General features: G+C 44.8%; 1 pseudogene; it reads left to right on the top strand.

Annotated features, from left to right (window-relative positions):
* Positions 1–1,268: 1,268 nt before the first annotated feature.
* On the top strand, positions 1,269–1,554 carry LOC102844168 (annotated as a pseudogene).
* Positions 1,555–6,376: the final 4,822 nt, after the last annotated feature.

Consider the following 6,376-nt stretch of genomic DNA (forward strand, 5'->3'; position numbering starts at 1 on the left):
ACCCTCTATGAGGTGGATTGGTTCAGTGACTGGGGTAATTGGGATGGGTGTATCAGAGGCAGTGCGATTGGCACAGGATAGAGCAGGGTTTAGGGCTGTTGTACATAGGGTTGCTGAGTTGCAAGTGACTCAATGGTACATAACAACAACAACATGAAAACAAAAGATCATTATAAGACAGAGGAAGAAAAGACCAAGATAGATGTCAGAAGAGACTCTGAATATTGCACTAGATAACTGAGAAGTCAAAGCAAAGGGAAGATATCAGGAATTTAAGGAGCTAACCAAAGATTTCAAATGGCAGTGTGGGAAAACAAAGCAAATAATTATTATAAAATGTGCAAAGAGTTGGGGTCAGAAAATCAAAAGGTACAAACTCATTCAGCATTTCTTAAGTTGAAAGAACTGAAGAACAAATTCAAGTGTCAAGCTGCAATAGTTAAAGAGATGCTATGAGCAAAATATTGAAGTATCCAGGAGGCATCAAAAGAAGATGGAAGGAGTACACAGAGTCACTGTACCAGAAAGAATTGGCTGGAGCAGGAGAATTTCATAGAACAGCATATGACAGAGGCAATGATGATGAAGAAGGAAGTTCAAGCTCTTTTGAAGGAATTGGCAAAAAACAAGGTCCCAGGAATTGACAGCATACTAATTGACATATTTCAGGAAACAGATGCTGCCCTGGAAGTACTTCCCAAGTCGTGTTGAGAAATCTGGAGGACAGTCACCTGGCCAGCTGACTGGAAGAGATCAATATTTATTCCCATTCCAAAAAATGGTGACCCAAAAGAGTATGGAAATTATCGAACAATATCACTAATTTTACATGCAAGCAAAATCTTGCTGAATATTATCCAAAAGCGCCTGGAACAAGTCCATCAACAGAACAAGTATATAGTCATATTTTGTTTTAGAAAAATTCTGCAATGTAGACTTTAATGATCACAAAAAGTTCATCACCCTTGAGCATTTCATTTTGCTCTTAAAAATAAATTCATATATAATGTGCCGTAGAGTCAGAACCGACCCATAGCTGACCCTCTGTGGGTTTTCAAAGGCAGTTAATCACAAGGAAGGAGATTGCCCAACCTTCTCCCGTGGAGCGTCTGGTGGACTTGAACTGTGTGCCTTTGAGATTGTAGTGCAGCTTCTTGCCATTAATGAAATTTTGTTTTTAGAATTGCATCAGGAGACCAGCAGAGCTGAGAGCGTAACTGGCCATCTCTGGGGCTGCTCCTGCCTTTGCTGCCTCCACCCACACATCCATGTGCGAGGAGAAGCCCAAGGAGGGAATGAAGACAGGGAATGACCACATCAACCTGAAGGTGGCTGGGCAGGATGGCTTTGTTGTCAAAGTCAAGAGGCACATGTCTCTGAACAAACTGAGAAGGCCTACTGTGAGCAATAGTGCTTTCAATGAGACAGATTACATTTAGGTTTGACAGACACTCCAGCCAGCTGGAGCTGCAGGATGAAGACACAATTGACGTGTTCCAGCAGCAGACGGGTGGCACTTGGGCAATGGGAGACCTCCTGAGATGTCACATCTAGGGGGACCATCTCATGTCTGTGTCACCTGCCCTTGCATTTGTGTTTCAATAGTAAACACATGAACACTCCACCACAGGTGTCTTTGGAAACTCAAGGACGATCACCAGATTACTTTCCTCTCTCCTTGATGTACTCGGAGAATAATTCAACACTATTTCTAAAGGGATTAATCTACAGCTGAAATTGGGCCAATACAAATTGCTGTCTTTGTTTAGGTTACATGAGTTGCAAAGTTTGGGGGTCTTGTTATGTGGGGTGTTTTGCTGTTGTTGTTGTTTTCTCCCTCCCAGAACATTCTGCTCCAGCTTGTGGACTGTTCATTTTCAATCTTCATTTGGAGATCTTGCCCCCCAGATGGGTACTGCAGTGGGTGCTTCTTCTGAACATATGTTTTGGGGGCCTGGTGGGGTGAAAGACAAAATTTCACTTGCTATTTGTGGAAGGTACAGTGTATGAAATGTTTGTTTAATATTACAAATGTAAGCTTCATCAGAATATTGTAAAATCAAAGGAAATCTGTTGGGGTGTGGCATAAAAGGCAAACCAGAGCAATAGCAGAGTCCTTCACTAGTGTAGCCTCATGATCCCTGCCCTTGAGTGTGTCCCCACAGGGCCCAGGGTCCCAGCCACCACTGCTCAGAGCCTGTTGATCAGCGTAGCAGGTGACAACTACATTAACTCAGTTGGCTTCTCCCACTTTTTTCATATAGGAGAAAATAAGGCCACAATTTCCATTTGATATTAGTATTGTGGCCTCTGATTTCTTTTAGTATTTGCTTTTGATAAGTAATTACAGTCTGTATTTGTTGTTGTTATGTGCTGTTGAGGTGCAAACGACCCTATGTATATGTACAACAGCCCTGAAACATGCTCTATACCCTCATTACCCCAGTCACTGTATCAATCCATCTCATCAATGGTATCCTCTTTCTCTGTGCCTCCACTCTTCCAAGGATGATGTCCCTCTCCAAGGAGCAGTTCCTCCTTGCTAGTCTACACATAAAAAGTAAGATTATTGTCAAATTTGCAGTTATGTTTTTGTGTACAAGAGCTCTGAAGTGCAGTAACAAATGAAACCCGTGGAAAGATGACTTTGTTATTCTCACAGATTCTTGCTCTGCTACTTTCCAAATATGTTTGAATTTATGCACTAGAATGGTGATTTCAGTTCTGTGAACTCTTTTAGGATGTATACCAATTAAAAAGTCTCATTGTAAAAACAAAAACACAAAAAAAAAGCAAACCAAAAATAGCCTGGCCTTCCATGTCTCTGTTCTCACTCCCCAAGGAAGTCCTGGTGGTTCAATGTTTACGTGCTTAGCTGCTAAACAAAAGGTTGACAATTCAAATCCACACAGGGGCTCAAACCCACAGCGACTTTGAGGGAGAAAGCAACTCAATTCTTTGCTGACCAGTTGAAACCAAGCCATAGCTGACCCCCCTCATGGTTTTCAGAGGCTGTAAATCACATGGGAAGCGATTGCTCATCTTCCTCCTGAATTGCCACTGGAGGACTCCAACCACCTGTCTCTGGGTTGGCAGTGCAACTTCTTACCCACTAGGCCACCAGAGTTCCAAGAGAAAAAGACCTGATAATCTTCTTTTGCAAAGCTCACAGACTAGATAACCAGTGTGACTACCTCTAAAAGCAATAGTCCAGAGGTGATTCTCCTCAGAGAAGGTGTTCACCAAGTCCCCTTGCCCCGATTTCCCTCCCTCCTGCTGCATACAGAAGCCCCTCCATATTTAGTCCTCATCCAGCCCTGAGGGCCATCCCACCAACACCACAGTGCAAGACCTCACCTCAGCGAAGGGCAGCACACACCGTCAGCCTTAGTGTTTAGCGCTTAGTAGCTTGAACGTCTTGAATGTCATATTATTATCATTACTGCTGCTGCTGTTGTGCTTTTGAGGAAAGTTTACAGAGCAGATTCATTTCCCATCCACAGTTGACACAGTGTTCCTTGATATTTATGTGTCCCCATAGTGTGTTAGCATCTCCCCAGACCCCCTGGAATCCCCCTCTCCTTTCATCTAGACTTTCTACCCCTTCTTGCAGGCTCATCTTTGCTATTAGGTAAGGGTCGTTCTTTTGCTCTCCTTGAATTGATTGATCTGAGGAATGTGTCCCTCTGGGTCCTCCTGTTTATTTAATGAACCTGTCTGCTGTAGAGCTGAAAGGTGGCAGGGCTTCATGTTGTCTTCTTTCTGGTCATTCTTCCCAACAAAACCAGAAGTCGAGCACTGTGCCTTAGCACCCTTCTCTGTGGCATGCTTGGCACCCTGCCATGCTCCTTGAGGCCTTCTTCCTGGAGTCTGGACCTCCGCTTAGGTTGGACTTTTCTCAGGATAGACGTTCTTTATTATAAGACTCCCAAGAACCCTCCAGAAGTGTGCAAAACCTCCTGTGCTGGCCCAGTTTCGTGGCAGGAGGTTGTACAACTTTCATGAGTCTCAAAAGCAACTGTGACTTCCAGAACCTTGAGAGCGCTGCCCTCAGGTGCTCCTGTCTGTGGCAGAGAAATGAAGAAAAGAAGCTTCCTCGTCTCCTCTGTAAAATGGGGACAGTGATGGGAGCTAGTATGTGAGGGCTCTCTAAAAAGAAAATATCCTTTAAGAAAGTTCATTGTCACAGTGAGAACAGACTCCATCGCTGACCCTCCAGGGCTGACCGAGGATGTAAGTCACACGGGAGAAAGACTAGCTGTGGTACCAACCCAAAAGCTGAGCCTGCCCAAGGGTTCAAATTCACCGTCAGCTCTGCAGGAGGAAGATGGGCAATCTCCTCCCACGTGATGTAAGGCCCCAGAAACCTGCTGGAAGGTCAGCTGTGAGTCGGCCCTGACCCAATGGCATTGAGTTTGAGAGTGAGGGGTTCAGTGAATGGCAATTATGAGTATCCCCAACCTCCTAACAGATACAGAGAAAGGCATCCCACCAAACCCCCTTCCCTAAGTTAGGGGTTCCCCAAATTAGGTAATCATTAAAAACTCCTGGAAGGGCCTAAAAAAACCACAAACCAACATAGGTTCTGAAGACTAAAGCTGAGGAAGACTTGAAGCACTCATTGCAGAAGATCAAGGAACGCAGCCCTCAATATGGATTGCATCTCAATGTCAGGAAAACAAAGATTCTTACCACTGGACCAATAGGCCATATTATGATGGATCGAGAAGAGACTGAACCTGTCAACAACTTCATCTTACTCAGTTCCACAATCAACACCCTTGGAACCAGCAGTCAGAAAATAAGGAGAGGCATTGCCCTGGAAAAGTCTGCTGTTAGGGACCTCTCCAAATTATGGAGGAGTAATCATATCAGTTTGAGGACTAAGGTACATCTGATCAGGTCATGGTCTTTCTGATCACTTGAAATGATGTATCTGAGAGCTGGGCAATGAATAAGGATGGTGGAAGAAGAACTGATGCCTTTGAGCTGTTGTGTTGGAGAAGAGTACTAAACAGTCCATGAACTGCCAAAAGAACAAACAAATATGTCTTGGAGAAGGTGCGGCCACAGTGCTCTTTGGAAGCGAGGATGACAAGGCTTTGCCTCACATACTTTGGGCATGTTGCTAGGAGGGGCTATTCCTTGGAGAGGGACATGATGCTTGGAAGGGTCGAGGGTCAGTGATAGAGAAGAAGACCTCCAACCAGATGGGTGACATGGTGACTGCTGCAATGGGATCTAATGTGTCAGGAAGTGTGAGGATGACTTAAGATAGAACAGGGTTCAGATCTGATGTTCATGGGGTCACTGTGGGTCATATTCGACTCAACAGAACCTAACGACAAAAACAAGGCCTAACGGAATTGTACCCAGGAGAGGGCCTAGAGGTCTGCATTTTTACCATCCCGCATGTCCCCCATCATGGTCCGGATGACTAGCAGGGCCCAAGACATGCTCCCTGGGGCTCTCCCATGCCCACCGTCCAGTCTTGCACCCCGCATTCTAAGCAGGCCCATCACCCCAGCCTGCACTCATTCTGGGAGGCAACACGTGTCTCAGAAACTCCTCAAGCCTTCCAGGGCACAGTGGGTTGCAAAATCTTTCAGAACAAAGAATTAAGTATCTTTATAATTATATCCAGGCCTATATTTAGGCCATGGCTCATGTGGCCTTTTGAACTTCAAATAAATACCTATTCTGCTTCTTGTTTAAACAGGTGTAACAATATCGCTGAAGCCTAGATTTCTCCGGCCAGAAAGGCAGCTCCCACAGCTGCCAGAAAATCACACTGCCCTTTCATTCCTCACAAGAGGAAAAGCTAATTATACTGTCATAGAGCAAAACAAATTTACAATTTCTACCCTGGGTTCACCAAACCTCAGGGGCTGTTTATTCCCTGGGCGGCTCTCGGACCTAGCTCTGACGGGATGTGTCCTCAGACAGCATAGGACCATACGGTGGAAGCATTCTGGGCTGGACCGAGCCCACTGCACCCACAATGGCTACAGTTACATCCACACACTCACACGTCCACACACATGCACACACAGATGTATCACATTCATACTCCCACGTACACACACATATACACACACGTATGTACTCACACACACTCAGACACAGTCACACCCTCATTCTCACACAGGCACACACACACTCATGCATTCACACAGTCAGGCTACCACACATTTGCACTAACACATACATACATTTACACATATAGAAACAGTCACATCCACATTCACATTCATATACTAAGACACACATTCATGCATTTATCACACTTACACATTCATATTTACATAACACTCTCAGATACATTCACACACACACACACACACACACACACTCATCCACACATTCACACCTACAT

Source organism: Elephantulus edwardii, unplaced genomic scaffold, assembly GCF_000299155.1.
Source record: "Elephantulus edwardii isolate Elephantulus edwardi_28Jun2011 unplaced genomic scaffold, EleEdw1.0 scaffold00244, whole genome shotgun sequence".
NCBI lineage: Eukaryota > Metazoa > Chordata > Mammalia > Macroscelidea > Macroscelididae > Elephantulus > Elephantulus edwardii.